The 18,093-nt window shown below is 37.0% G+C and overlaps 1 protein-coding gene across 6 annotated transcripts in view; it reads right to left on the bottom strand.

Moving 5' to 3' along the window:
* The window catches only part of LOC137296902 (plexin-B-like), a 256,296-nt gene that overhangs the window by 67,272 nt on the left and 170,931 nt on the right, over positions 1 to 18,093 (bottom strand). The window contains exon 1 of one of the 6 annotated variants that reach the window (XM_067828792.1): positions 11,432 to 11,528. The exons of 4 other annotated variants lie outside the window; for them this stretch is intronic. The gene's annotated coding sequence lies outside the window, so the exon portion shown is untranslated. Of the gene's footprint in view, positions 1 to 6,570; positions 6,601 to 11,431; positions 11,529 to 18,093 lie in introns of those variants that run through there. One more of the 6 variants, XM_067828793.1, reaches the window with a different exon arrangement.

Raw genomic sequence — 18,093 nt, 5'->3', positions numbered from 1 at the left:
ACAACTCAATGAATAGATAAACAGCAGAAACTTCACTGACACATTTAACCCAATACATGCCATGTGCACATAGAGCTGTACATACAACTTAACTCACTATGTACAACTCAGATCTGACTGACACTGATTGGGTTAATATGAATGCTTGGCAGTCAGTTTGGGAGAAATTCAGTTATGGCATTTCATGGTGAAGATTTTATTTCTTCAATGCAAACGCTTTATTCAAATCTGTGAAACTTGCTCGTCGACAAAATGTAACTGATATTTAAAATGTCAAAATGAAATAAATGCACCTAAATTTTATGAATGCACATTTGATAAAGAATCATACTGAATTTACCATTGATGTCTAACTTAACACATGTAAAGATAACTTCAATCAAACTGTCAAGTCATAGGAAACAAACGACGTAAGAAACACAAATATAAATACAATATCATTATGTGATCCAAAGCATCAAGCGTTTTCTGGAGAAATGTTTTATCTAACACTGATAAATTCTTTGAACATTAGCCATTTCATATTTCCTAAAACAATACAGAAGTCAGAACATCACTATAAGATGAAAAGCAAGCAATAATTTCAACACATTTTAAAAAGAATCCTTTATAATGAACATGACTGAAGACAGTTTGTGTATTATCAACATAGAACCTGTTTTATGATTTATTTGATGGAAGCTCCTGCACACAGATAGCGAGTACTGATTAAATGTTTAACACTGAATTTCCCAGGTGAAAGAAGTCCTGTTCCTTTTAAGTCTGATTGTAAGATTTGAAAGCAAATATAACTTCGACATTGCATCCGTTCCTATGAGATTCGCTATTACAATGATCTACATAACAAAGCTTGAGTGAGTTGGCACACTGTGACTTGATTAGCTAAGACTAACTATTGATCTGCAAAGACTACCACTTGCCCCGCAAAGACTAATACTTAGCCTCCTAAGACTAAGACTTGCCATGCTAAGACTACCCACAGCTGTGAACATGTCTCCCTTAACGGTACACACACACACTGTTGTATAATTACTGTTAATTGTGAAAACAAACAAAGAGAAATTAGGTTTGCCTTTCCATATCCTTACCAGCTCCATCTTCTCCAGACAGAAGAGAGACTAATGTAACAGAAAATAATAACGCCAAAATCACAAACAAACAGTGATTTGTCAAACTTGTTCTCAAACTGCCAACACAAAACAAGTGTAGTAATCACCCATCGAACAAACTATCACACTGTTTGCACCATCCTCACAGCTCTAAAGGAAAAAAAACCCCGAGAAAAACATTTTCAGTAGCAATAAATTCTTGCATAACAAACAATGCTGATTCTACATATTCCGACAGGACAAACATCCATTTATCTTTGAAAGTAACTGTGAGTCAACCCATCACAAAACACATCAGAGAGTTTGCACTTGACTCTGTTTAAGAGTGGTATAAAAATGGCACCTAACAATCAGGACAAGGATTTGCTTGTGTTCTGCCATGTTATGTCAGCATTCTGCTAGTGTTCCAGCTCATCTACGTTCCAGGACATGCTACAGTGACAACAACAGCACCATAGTCATCGCTCAGCATACAGACAGACGTAATCTGCACATGAAGATAAGCAAGTCAGGTAATTTCACCTCCTGAAATAACATGGTACAAGCAAACTCAGAAATGAGTTCACACAGGTGAAGTGAAGACCAACAGATTTTTTTCACATCAATCATCAAATCCTGAAGGAAGCCATAGTTTCTCACCCATTTGAGGCGATATGTCACGAGTAGTCACCAAACAGCACAACACCCATGTCCAGAGTCTCAGTGTACAGTTATTTCCCACTTCGTGTAACCTTGCCTAGTACAACGTCGTCGCAGAAAAATGTCCAAATTATGAAGTGAAATCTGAGAGTGTTCACAAAAGGAAATACACAGAAGTCGACTCACAGCTCCCAGGAACTGGGCTGAAGCATATTTTTTGGGAGGCTTTCCTGTCAACTGGCGAGCAATTTAAATTACATTAAAATATCATGGCTCTATGCTGTGTTCTTATAAAACATTCCACAAGCCACATGGTGGCCATTAAACAAGATTTCAGCTGGTGGATATGAATGGATTCCACATTTTAATCTCAACGTTAGGCACTCTCCCGGGTCTTTACCGCAACACACTGACATGAGATACACCGAAGCTATCGGAATATGCAACATGCCCGCTAAACATGTTTCTCCTGTCAACTTGGCAAACAGCGAACACAGAATGCGATAAAAAGGAATAAAGTTATACTACTTCCCTCAGGGATATTACAAACTTTCAAACATAAAACAGCTATTCATTAAATATTCTTTGAAATATTTTCAAACCAGAATAACACTTAGTAAAGTTTAACCAAAACATCTTTATCTAAAGTATATACCTTATCTATAATGGAAAATATGTAAGTGTTTAAAAAATATTAATTCTCCAAACAAGTATGCTTAAGGATAATTTAGCATTAAGATGTTTTTCAAAAGGATACTTCTATTTATCAACACTGAAAAGTTAAAGAGTTTCAGTGAAATCAAAACTTCATATAATTCATATTTCCTAAAACTTTTAAACCATATCAGCTAAATGCTGCAGTTCCATACCTACTTTCAGTCATAAATGTTTTCAATAATTTGAAGCAGTTGTCAGCCAAGTACTTCTCATTGCATCCAGATAACAAAACAGTCATCCATTCAGTTCTAACCTTGACTTTAATGGTAAACGACAACCTCATGAAACTTCTTGAACAAAAGATTAAACAGTATTTACAACATCTCAACTGTAACACTGATTCTAATTGTGTTACGACTATTCTGAATTAATGGACTCAACTACAGCTCTTTCATAGACAAGGGGACACTTTCTACCTTATCATGTTGCAAAAGAAATGAAAGATTTGATGATTATTTTGAGCCAATATAAATTTAACATAAATGTCAAAAATAATTTCATTAAAGTCCATTAAGTATTGACAAGCCTTTGCTACATAGAAACTACTGTCACATCAAATATCGTTCAGCTTTAAACATGAACAAGGAACAACTCATTAAAGTTGCAGGCAGACTTAAGTTTACAGAAATGCCAAAAGTTGATGAAGTTGGTTTGTTCTGCAAGTGATGGTGAACGGTTTCTTTGATATGGCGACAAACTTAACAGAACCCAGAATCAAATCAAGACATTTCTAGACAGATTGTTGCTCTACGTATGTGGACTGTTTTACAAGGGAATATCCCCCTCTTGAGGTATAAAGGTTATCGACAACAATGATATTCTTCTTGATCACTCTCATATGTTATGGGGGAACAATACGATCCCTCAAGTATGACGAAACCCTCCAACGTAAGTGGCTGTAAATAAATACATGTGCGCACTACTTCCCTAAGCGTAACAATAGGGCAGTAAAGAGGTTCCTTTGGTACGAGCAGGGCGCTGCCGAGTCTAGGAAATGTCATGATATATTCCCGGCTTCATCTTCTATGTGAGCAAAATAACATTTTATATACAATGGACAATATACGTGCACAATACGTAAGTAATTAAGGCTAAGTTAACGATGATGTATCCCATAGCAACAGAAGATGCTTTATAAGCATCACTTGACTTTTCACAAAGGAAAGATATCAACGTCTTGAGCATCCCTGTCATATGCACAGGTTATCTTTCAAATTCGTTATTTGTTCAGCAAGGCCTGGCCCTCTTTCATTTCATAAGGCAAAATACTACTAGATTGTATATCTTCTGAGCAAACAAACATTAGAAACAAACGGAATTAGTATCACTGACATATGAAACACGCTCTTGGTCATGAAGCTATGATCTGATCTCTTACAATGAATAATGTTACCATTATCTTATAAAAGAGATAAGAGATATAAGAACATGATCTTCCTTAATAAACAGCAGTTGGTCAAGGAAAGACAACATTTTTGTGCTTACCTGTAAATGAGACTAACATACTATCCTTTATAAACACAAAGACTTGATACGTATCAGGGATCAGTCATACCTAGATCATGTGTAGAAGACACACTGACACTCCTCACAAAGCTGGTACTGATACTATTGATGTTACAGCATAGCACAGAGTTGCATCAAGCCTCATCTTCATAAAAGTGCATCTACGTGGCAGGTGCGTTCAAATATCCACTGTAGTGACAGCTTAAGTATTAAGCAAGTCTCTCCAGACCCCTACTGCCACTAGTCATATGTCTGTCTAGAATCCTCCTGCTGTTCCACTGGTCATTGAGTTGCAAGACCTTCAGTGCCACTTGTCATTGAGTCAAGGCAAGACTTTCATTGTTTCTAGTCATGCTTCTTACCAAAGGGGGAGGAGCTAGTCAGTTAGCATTCCATCTCCTGCTTGTGTAACGGGAGGCACCCTTCACCACATTCTTGCCTGCAATTAATTACAGTTTCAGCGGTGCTCTCCCCTGAAATCACATGTACCCACACACTGGGTCATTGTCCACTGACTGACCACATACATTTGCTGTCCATTCCCTAAATGTTTAGCAGTTTATAGTAATCCATCCCAGCTGTAGTCTCCACAATGGTCATGTGTTCATCATTATCACATGGTATGGCTCCGCCCCTGGACATTGGTCAGTGAAATCTGTTACACATGGCGCACTGACCAATCAAACCACTGCAGCCTGCTGAGATCAAAGCTGCTGTAAGGGCAATCAACCAATCGCACCCATTTACCTAGTAATTTACTTTATCTAAGGTGGTCAGTTGAACTGTAGACAAATGCACTTCACACAGGTTATAATGCACATGCTCCCTATTGACTATCCCATAACAATTTGCCTACACCTGTGTCCTATTTGCCTATCACATGATTGCTTTTGTGTACATCATTTACTCCAAACATTATTTGTTGTTCAACCAATAGTATTTTCATGCAGACCATTTAAGATTTCATGTGACAAAAACAATAAAATAGACACAATAGACAAACAATTAATATTTCATGTGGGGGTATCTTTTTATAATAATTTGGAGGCAGGAAGTAAAAAAATAATAATAAAATTGTCACTTGGTCAGTTGAATATATGAACAATATGTAAATAAACAGTTGTTTGGATCCTGATTTTAGAGAACAGAACCATTTCAATGCAGAAACAACAGTATTCTGCCTTCAAACAAAAATACCAGGCTTTCTGACCACTTAAAGGTCATAACTTCAGGATAATGTAAATTAATTCTTCAGTGCATCATCAATAATTTATTAGTAGCTCTTACTGATAATCATAAATTCATACTAAGAGGCATTTATCATTGCCTTCACAGTTTAAGGACCAATCATTGATTGAAACTGATTGTTGGAACTGCCCAATCAATTGTATAAAATCACTGGTATAACACACTGTTGGGCAGATCAAGACTGATTGATGTTTGTATTTATGGACAGTCCATACAACAGACTATTGACATTTGTTTAAGAATTATTCCACTACCATGACATACTACATGAGTAAGTTCAACAAACATCAACAGCAGTCTTCCTGGTGATCCATTAACGACTTTTGTTGATAGTTATTCTACCAGCATCCTGATGCAGCATGACTGCTTCTAAACATGCTCTCACCACAGGAGATTCATTAACTTTTATCCTTATTAGTTGTTCCCCAAGTAGTATGGAAAAGCTTGATCACGGCAATGACCACTCCCAGCAAGCCTACTGTGTACATCAATCTGTTCTGGCCACCCTGTGAAACACTGACCAATAAGGCAAGTGATGACCAGTAGATATCCCATCATGTGGTCAAGGCATTTCTGTTATTGCCTACTGTTCACTCTGTGATCACAGACAGGGGTCAAGAACACCATATTCTGTTACGAAGGTGTCAAGCTAGTAAATTGATTATTAACAATGGTAACAGACATTATCACCAGACCGGTAAGATATGTTGACTGTAATTTGTATCTGACATGGAAGGAATAATATCAAACAAACAAAAGAAAACGCCATGGGATTTTCTAAGAAAATTAATGTCTTTTGGTATTGAATAATAAACAAACCCATGAAAACATTTCTACTGTTTTCCTGATTGGGAGAACATGTTAAAACAAAAGCAAAGGGTTTGAGTCATAAAATCAGTATGCAAGTCAATAAAATAAATGTTCATCCACATAATGAGTTAATACTGCTAAATGTTGCATTAGTTTTTATGTTACCCGCATACAGATATCCTAAAAAAGTACAGGTGAGTGAGTATGGTACTTTGCCACTTTTAGCAATATCCTGCCAGTAATTATGGTGGGGGACACCAGAAACGTAACCCATGTGGGGAATCAAACCCAGGTCTTCAGTATGACTAGTGAAAATTTGAATCATAAGACTACCCTACTTGACTCTCAAAGTACTAAACACCATCAGCATCTATCTAATATGAGCTGAGGCCTGATCATACATGTAGCTTTCATACACAACAAACCTCATCTTCTTACAATTTGGATTCTTCACAATTATAAGATACTTTTCTAAAAAATTCTGAGTTCCGCAGCTAAGCTCACATACATAATTTAAAAAATTTACTTATATTCTACTCACATCTCAAAAGGCCATGATTCTTCCTTCCACCTCAACAGCCACAACTGAAGACCTCCTCCACATTCTCTCTGACCATTAACACTGCATTCAGCTAAGATGTGCAGTGGACACATGACCCCTTTATTCACTTACAATTTGCAAGTTGTGTGCTCTTAATACATGTGCTTACCGTCATGGTCCATCGCCTGCCCATAAAGATCTAAGAGGCCTTGAAAAGTGCACATACAAAACCTGTGAATTTCTCTGGCAATATTGATCAAGAAGTGCACCTCTTAGTTAGCTCCTGACTTGCTTTGATCAGAAAATGCATTAGCCGGTAAACTACCCATATAGTGCATTCCCATCACTTGTGGTACAATACAAGACACTTACAATCCATGCAAGATAGATCGCCATGTGGCCTAGACCTGGCATAAACACATGAGCGACGAAATCAAGGGTGATTCCAGATTGTTGGGTCATCTACCTCACAAGATGGCTTACCATAAAACAAATTGAAAATTGTTTATAATGAGAAAGAGTGATTAAAACCTGCTCCTGGCTTTAGAAGACTTAAGCTTGAGGAATAAGCTTGGATCACTGAGATGACAACAATGAAAGAGCTAATTACCCATAATTCCAGATTCATTATCTGCCTATGATTACCCCTGCTGGATTAAACTCTTTGAATAGAATTCTCTGCAATGACTTTCATAAAAAGCGGTAACAATGACAACGAAAGACAAAAAATATTTTTCTCGTAAACAAATTCACAACAAACCACGCCGCTTGAATGAAATTTAATATGTCAAAAAATCAAACAAACAAAAGCTGCAGTAAAATTGCTGCATATTCATTGAGTTTTTCTTACCAAATATTTTCATCATAACAATAAGTAAACATGGTGCTTTATAAAAAAATGTGATGGAAATTGACATACACTTCCTGTCGTATTCCACTGTTTACTTAGAAAAAGGGAAAAGTAACAAATCACCGTCAATATTTACTTGAACAATGGAACACAAACAATGAAGCCTACATTCAAAGCAAAAATAAACACTGGGCACCTGTCACATATATTATCACCTAAATATAACCAAGAGAGCAGCTCCAAAAAACTGTAAAATCCAACAACAGAGTAGCAGCATTGTTTTTGTGAGTATGGATAAATGATCGTTTCCACATGTCTCACTTCCATCAGTTGTATACATGTTGAACCTTGAATGAACATAGCCGAAATGTTGAAAGATTATTGCAATGATTTGCATATGTGTTAGAGAACCTTAAAACAATAGCTGAGAACAATGGGTGGTACACAGATGATTGGCATTATTCCAACACATGACATCAACCGAAGACCACCCTTCACACGACTTTCTCTGGAGACACAAAGCGTGGTCGATTACTTGATAAACAAAGCATAAACTCTCCACCATCACAGGAGTCAGGGACAGTCTTCAAAGATACTATCTCCCTCAATACCAACTACAAATGTGCAGAAAATTAGGTTTATATGAAGCCAGAGACATCTTCTGTTGGAACCTATACCAGTTGAATGTTGCCATGCTTTACCACACTTCTTTGATAGTCTCATAAAATTGGGTAACGTTTGAAATTTTACCACAGCCCTGGAGCTAACATCAATATCTGTATAACTTCAAAGATAATTAGTTTCAATGAAGCATGGCAGTATCTTATCAATGATGGTAAAACATATTGGTGACAAGGCTTGAAAATAACCATACAGAAAAAATACTCCATTCTGTGATTCCCCTCAAGCTCCTTACATCAAACCATTTGTGTCCATTACATAATAAGGTGCTAACTGAATCAATGGCTGTGAAGAGTACCATTTTCTGATCTGAAAGGGATACAATTCAAAGATGAAAAAATATTTAAAATTTGATTTAAAAATACAACTTCAAAAATATCATGCAGAGAATGGAAAGAATTCATGGGTTGAAATGCGTGCAATTTCACAAGACAGCTTGTCACCATGAAAGTAGTTTCAATCACAATCACAGAACACCTTTCTCCATCTCAATACAACATTTGCACTTCAAATTGAATAATGTTTCCATAAATGCTGACATTTCTACATGAGTAAGTAGTTGTGCTATGACAGTTTATACTGAGTAATTGTATAAATCCACCATACTTATAACATAGACCAAAACACCCTACAAACACTGGAAGATCAAACAAAACAACCTTTGAGCAGTCATCAAGGAAACAGCACACTCATATGGTAATGGCGGCCAGGAAATTCTTTCAGGTCAACTTAACTCAAAGACTAACACATAACCTCTGAAAATATAACACGATTTTGAAAGAAACAAATTGCTAAATTTAAATTAAGAAAACAATAGCGAGAGATTGGACATTTTTTTACCAGATGAAAATCTAGACTGGCATCGAAGTCTTTTGAATACACTAATAAGGAAGCATATCATGGTTCCAAGACTAGAAGACAGATTACCAAAGTCAGTGCTATTTACCACAATGTGACAAAGCCATTGTTGACATCAGCTGGTGTGTCAAAGAGTCATGTCTGCTTCAACTCCGTCTCATGTTTACCAACATCCTACATGTTTAGATCACTATGCTTCTCTATTACTGTTCATGACAAATTAAAATTTTTGATTAACTGAAATGTGTTCTACAGGCATTCGGTTGTAAGACTGATATTTTTATCGTCACTACCAATTGATCCTGTAAATATATCATCAGCAAGACTTTGCTGTTTTGTCAATGTTAGGTTTCACTACAACCAGATCACCCCTAACAAGATCATACACAAATATTTACATCACAGACTGCATTTTCAAAAAGATGCTGGCTGCAGTCTTTTTCACCTTTCTCTATTTGAACATCTGTGAAGCTGAGAGAAATGTTTATGATGGTTTATATAAAATATACCATATTCTGCAAAGTGTCATTTTACAAAAACTCTTCAAAACACCGAAATATGAATCAGTAATGATTAACTGATTATCAAGTGATAATTCTGGTGATAATGACAGTATTGATACAAACATGTTATTCTTATTAGCAAATCATTTTGGATCAAACTTTGTTAAATTTATATGCATAAGAGATAAGATATTTATTACATAGTATTCCATGAAGAAACAGCAGCAATATTCACCAGTTTGAATAAATATATTTTGGAAATTCCAACAAAATCATAATAGTTGGTTAAGTCATGTTCCAGTTAAAAAGATCTACAGTTGTAATTATATCTACCATTTGTGAACAGATATAGTAATGACTCTAAGTGGCATACATAATTAATAACAACCTGATGAAGATCAAATGCAATACATGAGTACTTAATACAGTAGTAAATTTAAAATATTAATCAATTTTGAATACATGAATAACTCACATACACATCGATTTTTGCATCAAATCTCAGCTCAACATACATCCACCATTCCCCAAGAATGTCAAGTTAGTTTTGACTAGTTCTTGTAACATTGTCCTAAAGACTACTTACAGACATCGATGAAAACAAAAAAATAAACAGAACATTTTACTCATAAGTAATTACCTTGCTTATAAGACAAATCTGATGCAGATAATCAAAGCACTGCTGATATAAAGACAACTCAGTATAGAGATATTACTTGTAAAACCAGCCTTTCGCAAAGAATCAATTTGTTATACACAGCCAGAACATCATAAGAATTGATCAACAGGAACACAAAGACATGTTTACACAGGGGAAGAGGACATTGAAGAATATCTATCCACAACTGTGCAACTTTGTAGTATTCATTTCCTAACATAATCTCTTGTTCAAACCTGTTGACACAGTCATTAAGTTGATTCTTAATCTCTGTAAGATGCATTCGTCTCACAATGTGCCTTAACAACTGTACTGCACAACCTGGAAAATTACACAGTTAATTAGCTAATTACTGCAATTAGCGCAGGACCAGTTAGCATCTCGGTTTACGTACTACCTCCCTGAGACTGACAATAATAGGACAATATTAGCATTTTGAGAATGCATAAACTGCACTGGTAAAAAGTACCTGTCAAAAGTTTGTGCATAAGAGAATAATATATGAGCATGTAAATTACCTAAATTGTCAGAATTGTCAGGGTTGACAAAGAAGAAGTGGAGGTGCTGCATCAAGAAATAGACAGTCCATCAGAAAGTCTGGTAAACAGATTGCTTCAAACCAAGGGTAGGTGCACATACGCATGTGCCAACTCTCTGGCAGAGACTAGCAAGCCACACAAACACAGAACTGGATACTGACAAGCTGCATACATCACTCACATATGTCACACCCAGAATCATATTAATGTCTGTGGCTAGACGTGAACACTATAAAACTAGCCGATCAAGCGGGGATGAGAATACAAGCAACCCCGGTCTGCAGATCTACCAGAATATGAATTATGTATACATTATTGTCACATGTACCACGAAAGTAGTGTCTGAACATATGAGAAAAGTCTAATTATTTTTCAAATTATGAAATCCACTTTCATTACATAATTTGCTTTTTTCATTCTTTTCATCTATTTCCATAAGAAAATAATTAACAAAATGCAACAGAGCTATTCTGTGCAGCATAAAAGATGATGTCTCTTTTACCAAATGTAATCGCTCATGAAAACCGTCATCATCAGATTTATCCCTAATGTGCCAAAAAATAAACATTAGAAAGTGCTTTTCGGTGTAATGGGGAAAATGTAGGTGACATCAAGGCTTAAACATTCTGTCTGACTAACGCTGCAAATAGCAGCAAGACATGTCTATCACCAGACCATTAAATGTCTGAGTATCAGGACCATCCTGGCTAATTATATCACAGCCATCCTGTTTCATATAACCATTATTCCTAATTATTATTCATGTACTTACATAACTAGGATATCCTGTCAAAGCTGGGGATGAACTCAAGAATCTGGACCAGAAGATAGAGATCACTACACTCAGGCGCAAACAGCCATCCAGCTTTGGTACCTCCAGGAATAATATTTATTCCTCTTTAGCAGGTCCCAACCAACCATCATTGATAAAGAGTCATGCCTCCTGCCACTCGAGTGCCTTCGTCCCATATGGCAGAGCCACTTGACATTGTGGGCCGATACTCGAGTCATGCGCTAATTAACATCACCGCTAACCCTGATAACGAGCCATCATCAAGCACCTCTTACATTCGCATAACAACAAGTGCCTTGCTACAAACTCAAAACAAGTCTATCTGGAACCTACTTCAAACCCAGACTGAGATAGGGCAGAAAATCCTCAAAAGATGGAAATCTAACAAAACTAAGGCTACTTACCTGATTTCACACAGAATACAAAGTAGAGCACATGGTCTGTGATAGAGTAAGGCCTGCACAACTCTCTAAGTACCAACTGTTCCAAAGAGTAACACATTCACTTCAAAATATTTGCATTACATACAAAACTGACTGCTTCAGTAGGCTATGTTAAACAACAACATCTGTACAAACACAGACCAACTTGTAGCCATTCCGGGTCTAATGGAAGGGGCCCCAGACAAGTGAAGTATCCAACTCCAAGAATTACAATCTGCTCTGTCCAACTTGCAGCAATCCGATCCCATCGGTGTAAACTCCACACACTGTACTGTAAGCAGCAGGGGGACTCAGTCTTCACACTATCAAACCTGTTTTTCTTCCACAGGTTTGCTGTTTCTATGGGTATCAAATTAACATCATTACAGCAGTTCGTACCAGAAATAACCATGAGATTTAACAAGGGATGAACAGAGATACCTCCCGATCCAGCATTAAATCCACGAATATGCCAACACCCTGCCTCAGTTACCCAATACTGCCGTTCCCATCGTCATGGGATAGAAACTGCTCACCAGTCAGGGATCCTGGGGACGACTTCTTGCCACTGCTAAGCCCATTTCAACTGGGATGCAGTAATTGAGAAAGAGCAGGTACTTTTCTAATAGTGGCGGAGGCTTTCAGGGAATTATTGCCACAAACCCAGGCAACACCCGTTTTTACATTGCTTCTTCATTGTCGATATCACAGGTTCCTTCACTGTGTAAGGAAGAGTACCATATTGATCCATTTTATCACACTGATAACATTGTTAGCCCCCAAAACATAAACCTGTATGCATCTATGCAGTGATCCTCTTGAATCAAGCACCAGTCTGCATCACAGACAGTCAAGCATCAGTAACACACATTGAGACCAAATCTGTAAGCGAAACATTCATATTGATGTGCTGTTATCAATGCTATAAATTCATATATAGGTTATAAATATACCTTCAAACAAAATGTTCTACCATGTAGATTCCATTTGTGAATAGGGATGTCGGGAACATGGCCAATTTGACGGAAACTGTCAATAAGGCCGATTAGCTTCGCTGATCTCACAGACTCTTTGTGATGTGAAAGTGGCCAGCAATTGTAATGTTGTACACAATTACATTAACGTGGGGCAGTCATTGAAGAGTGTCTAACCATCGTAGTTGCTCGTTTGGGAGAGGTGAACATTGCAACAATTATTGTGGATTTGATGAGAAAACTTACAGCCTTGTTACAACTAGCTGCTTGATAGGCATACTGCCTGACAATTAATGATCAGACAAAATGGCTGTCTTATCGAATCATGATAGGATACTATCACTGTTCTTTTCATTTCGGAACAGACTCTTTCACACTCTGACATTTATCTGTAACACCTCACAAATTTCTTGATGCTTGTTATAAGAGAACACAAATAATCTTTCTTTACAGCCTCCTTCACCGATAACTTTATCTTTCATATATGAAAGGTTCATGTGATGATATTCTGCGTGATACTTTCCAAAAAACTTTACTTACACCCAAACCCTTCTTCTATTCCCACACAAAAGCTTAAGATTATGAAATTCTGAACACATACACAGTGATATTTCCCTAAAAACTTGAATATTTTGCTGTAAGTAAAACAAATTATTGATACGCAAATGATATGAGCCACAGTGAATAAATATAATTCCAAATTTATGGAAGCCATACAACAGACAAAATGGTAATACCCATGATCAAAGACAGCAAAATAATTTCCAAGTCAAATGTGGTACTTTGCATGAGAATTACTCCAAGAGTCAATAGAGCATCCTCGCAGGACTCAGTATTATATGTATGGTAAATATGAGCAGTTGGGCTCTGATGTCTGTTTGCGGTTATGTTCGCTATGATGAGTTACAAAGCCTGCATTACCCATGACAACAGAGAATAGAAACTGTTGATGCTGGCTTTCCCAACACATACTCACACCAACTTTTGTCACCGAAGCACAAATTGCTTTGCTGATGGAAATTTAGTGGTATAAATAGATACAAAATACACATTTTACTTTCTCTGAAGGCGATTTTAGGACAGCATGGGGTAACATAAGCATCATTTTTCAAAGTGTGTCAACACGTTATGAAACATGTGATATTTACACAGCGTATGATGTCTTCTTCAGACCAACTTGTGTCTGAATCAGTTGTTATGGAAGTATGATACGCTCATCCTGTTATTCATGAGAGAGCCTGGATGTCTAATCACTATCATCAAGACATCATCAGTGGTGAGGAACACAGTACCTGACCATCATAATAACAACATGTTCCTAACAACTAATAAATATTGCATGACTACAAGTAATTGAACATCAGTCATCCAAAGACCTTTGAGATTCAGGGATGCTCCCATATATCCATTCCCCTCTGCAGAGGAAAACCTCAACAACCTCAATCTCAATTATAAGAAAAAATGGCATTAATCACAAAGTCGTGACATTTTCTCAAGAAACATGTTAATAGCAAGGTGTGCCTGATAAAGATGCCCCAAATCGTCTTAGTTCACAAGACCTATTTTGAGATCTTGCAGGGGCATTCAAAACAACAATTTAGAATAAAGGTATCATTAGCAGGCTTCAGCCATGAGACAGAGTCTTAGCTTGTCTGATAAAGAAATAAGATATTCATCTGATGATTGGCTGTGACAGTCGCTTGAGAACATCCACAGTTTTTCACCATCCTCCATGTAATGCTGGATTTTGTGACAAAACATTATGGTGGAAACCCATGGTTGACTTGTTTGAAATCAATCTGACAAGGATCTTAAATGGCAGATTAGATTCCTAAACCACGCTTTAGACTTCATGAGGACAGATTTTATAACATTATGCTGAACAATATTCATTTAAGAGAAGCAAATGAATCACAACAATACAGACTTTTCACTAGAGATGTTCACATACTTGTGCTAGTGCCAGGCCATGTACATATGTTCTTAAATATATTTTTGACTAGGAATTCCTTGAGGAGGAAAGTTTCCACTGAACAAAACTTAACAATGATTCAAAATAAATCTTTAACAGGTCAGTGTTTAGTCAACTGGCATCTGTGCTACTTACATATACACAAAATCATCCACTATATTGATTTCTGTTACTATTAGCTTGTTTCACTAATTGAAAATAAATATATTATTTGTCAAAAACACAAGTTGCAAAGCCCTGGCACTCCTCCCAATTATTTTCAATTAACACTACAATACCTGCATTTACACCTGGACGTGTTGATAAGCACTTGCAAGTAATCCCAATTACATTGTAACAGAATCTACCCTCCACAAAGTTTGCCTTATCAACGAAGACCTGCAATAAACACACGTGTCTTTGTAATCACCATTCTTCCCACCTGTCGTGCAACTCTCACTCTCCACTTCCCTGACCAGCCAAACACTTCACTCACTCTCCTCTTCTCCTCTCGCACATCCTTGTCCTCACACACCTGCTTCAGCCTGGCTCGAGTGTCCACTGGCCTTCAGCCAATCCCTGACCACGAATTCCTGACCACACAGTCTGGCCCTTAATGACAAACGTGGTCAAACTGCCTATTGTCCAGTATGAATAATGAGATTGTCCCAATTTAATGACTGAAAGAACTGAGACCCTCTCCTCTTGAGACCAGACACATGATCTGGACATCAGGCTGATTTCCTTGGATATTAAAATGCCAAGTTTGTACTGCATATTGACTAGAACTGGGACAATGTGTGACCGTTGGGGCCAACGCCAGACCGCCAGGAATACGTAATGGCGGATGGGAATTAACAGAGAAACACAAAATCGGAACAGTAGGGTTTCAACATGCACGTGTACAATCTGCATACAGATTGCCAGGCCAAAACCAACACATGTCAATTACTTGTATTTACTTTGTATATGAACCCAAATGGAGCAACAGCATTAGCGATCAGTTGAATAAAGAGAACCAAAGCATAGTTACTGACAATCAATGAAGTACCTATGAGACACAGTATAGTTCTTCATAAACATATCACTCCATTTCTGGCCAGATGTGTAGTAATAGAATCATAAGACTATTTCTTCCGTTGCACCAGCTTCCCAATAATAACTGATAAAAAGTATGGTTTTTAAAGACAAAACTCTTCCCAAATAAATAATATCTGTATTAGAGCAACCATACTGCAACAGAGGTTATGAAATCAGAGGACTCATCAAACATTAGTTGTGTATAATTCTATGACTGTAACCTATATTACATCAGTAAGTTACATAATAGGAAATTTATTTCAAGGAATTTTATTTTCAGTTTTCAATAAAATATTGTTTGCGTTCTTATTTACTTCCAGAATGTTGCTAGAAAATCATCCCCAATCAATATTTTTCATGTTTTGATTTTGATTTTTTCCAGTGTTTTTATTGACAATGAAAACCTAAAAAAATCAGAGAAACAAGAAACAAAATTGTCTAGGCCTTAGAAACTAGTCATCTGTTTCACAATATGATTAATGCACGATAACAGTATACAACTGACTTGAAGGAAACCAGTTGCTTTGTATGTACAGCGTCTGGAAATAGAATCAGAAGACATTATTCCGCCCCAAAGATACAAAGATGCATTGTATGTTTGTCTTTCTACATTCAAATTCTGATCAAGGCACAACAACTCATAAGATATGCCTGAGCAATTCTACTTGTAACAAAAGGATATTGGTAGTTTACTTCCACAATAGGATATTGGGAGATAATGGCTGACAAATAATCATGGCTGTTATCGAGAACTGAATAGATATAACAGCCTTCAGCCATCGATGAGCGTTCAGAAGCTGCTTCAGCTAGGTCTCACTCTAAAGATGAAAATTAACTGGTAACTGTCACTTGAACCCTGACTGGGAGAAAAAGAAGAGGTATCTCTTGTACAATCTTTAAAGCAAGTCCCTGCCTGGAGCTAAGAATAACAAGACCTACATTCATGATAGCCAGCAAACCATACTTCAGCATTTCCAAGATGATACAATGAAAACTTGATAAAAACAAAACAGGAAAAGTATAAAAAAATGAATATTAAAAACAGAATCTTTGAGATAAAGCAGTTTAACCCTATACATTACCATCTTACATCAATCATGAAACTATTACATCTAAAAAATCAGAACACAAATTCTTTGGACATAAGATATTTTGAGAAAATAATCTTTTAACAACTTATTCTGATAATTAAATTTTGCAAATCAAAACATATCTACAATTTCTTTCAGATGTAAAAAATGTGTAAGTGCCATGGTTAATGTGCAAGAACTTTTCAAAGAACTTAATCTTAATCCGATCCCATGTCTTTACCTTAATGGTGTTGTGATGTGTTTGCCACCTCTATCTTTGAAATCCACAGAACGGTGCCACTTGATACCCTATGTGTCCCCTGGATCAGGGTGCAAAGTAGCCCACCATTCATTCGATACACTGGCAATCTGCTAGCTCAACATTACGTTCTTCCCATCAGATTAAAGGGCACATATGATCCTTATTGCTGAAATCCTTGCAACACGACCCTAATGCTTCCAGCTAAAAGGTGTCAGTGAAGTGTCTTGTGTCCAAGACGCTGACAGACAAACTGTTTGGTGATAAGTTTTATCTTCATCTTTAGACTATACACCAGTTATCAAATTATGATTACACCAATTTCATAACCATTGGCATCTCAGTTTAATCAGCTAACAACCTTCATTGTGTGTATTTACACTGAAATGCTGCCCCATTTGCTGGCAAAAATATCTCCTGGAAAAAGCCCCTCCTTACGATAAACTGTTATGCTTGGATTTCTCACTCGGAGGTAACGATGATAGATGCCAAAATGCCCTGCCTTTTTGTTCAGAAAGCTGTCTTTATTTCATGTAACTGATCTCCATGCCTTGTAACACCATTTTCACTCTCTCAACTTCTCATCCACAGCCCTTTAGCCAATTGAAAGACAAGGAAATGCCAGAGTCTGTATCAGTGGCAGGCAGCGGTTGATCCTGAAATAAATCTACTCCCCGATCACAGGGGGTGCATGCCAAGATGGTGGGGTGCTTTGCCTCTTTAATCATTCCCCATTGTTTATGTAGAGTGGTATAGTTTTATTGCCATCTGCTGATCACCGAATGCCTGCTGACAGAGACATTCCTGGCAAATTGTCGTATATACCATGCCTGGTGGTGAATACTTGCCATATCAGCTGTCCATATCCCACCCAGGACCTATCAC

Source organism: Haliotis asinina, chromosome 9 (genome assembly GCF_037392515.1).
Source record: "Haliotis asinina isolate JCU_RB_2024 chromosome 9, JCU_Hal_asi_v2, whole genome shotgun sequence".
Classification (NCBI taxonomy): Eukaryota; Metazoa; Mollusca; class Gastropoda; order Lepetellida; family Haliotidae; genus Haliotis; species Haliotis asinina.
Note: the sequence above shows the minus strand (reverse complement) of the source record. Positions and strands in the feature narration are given on the sequence as shown.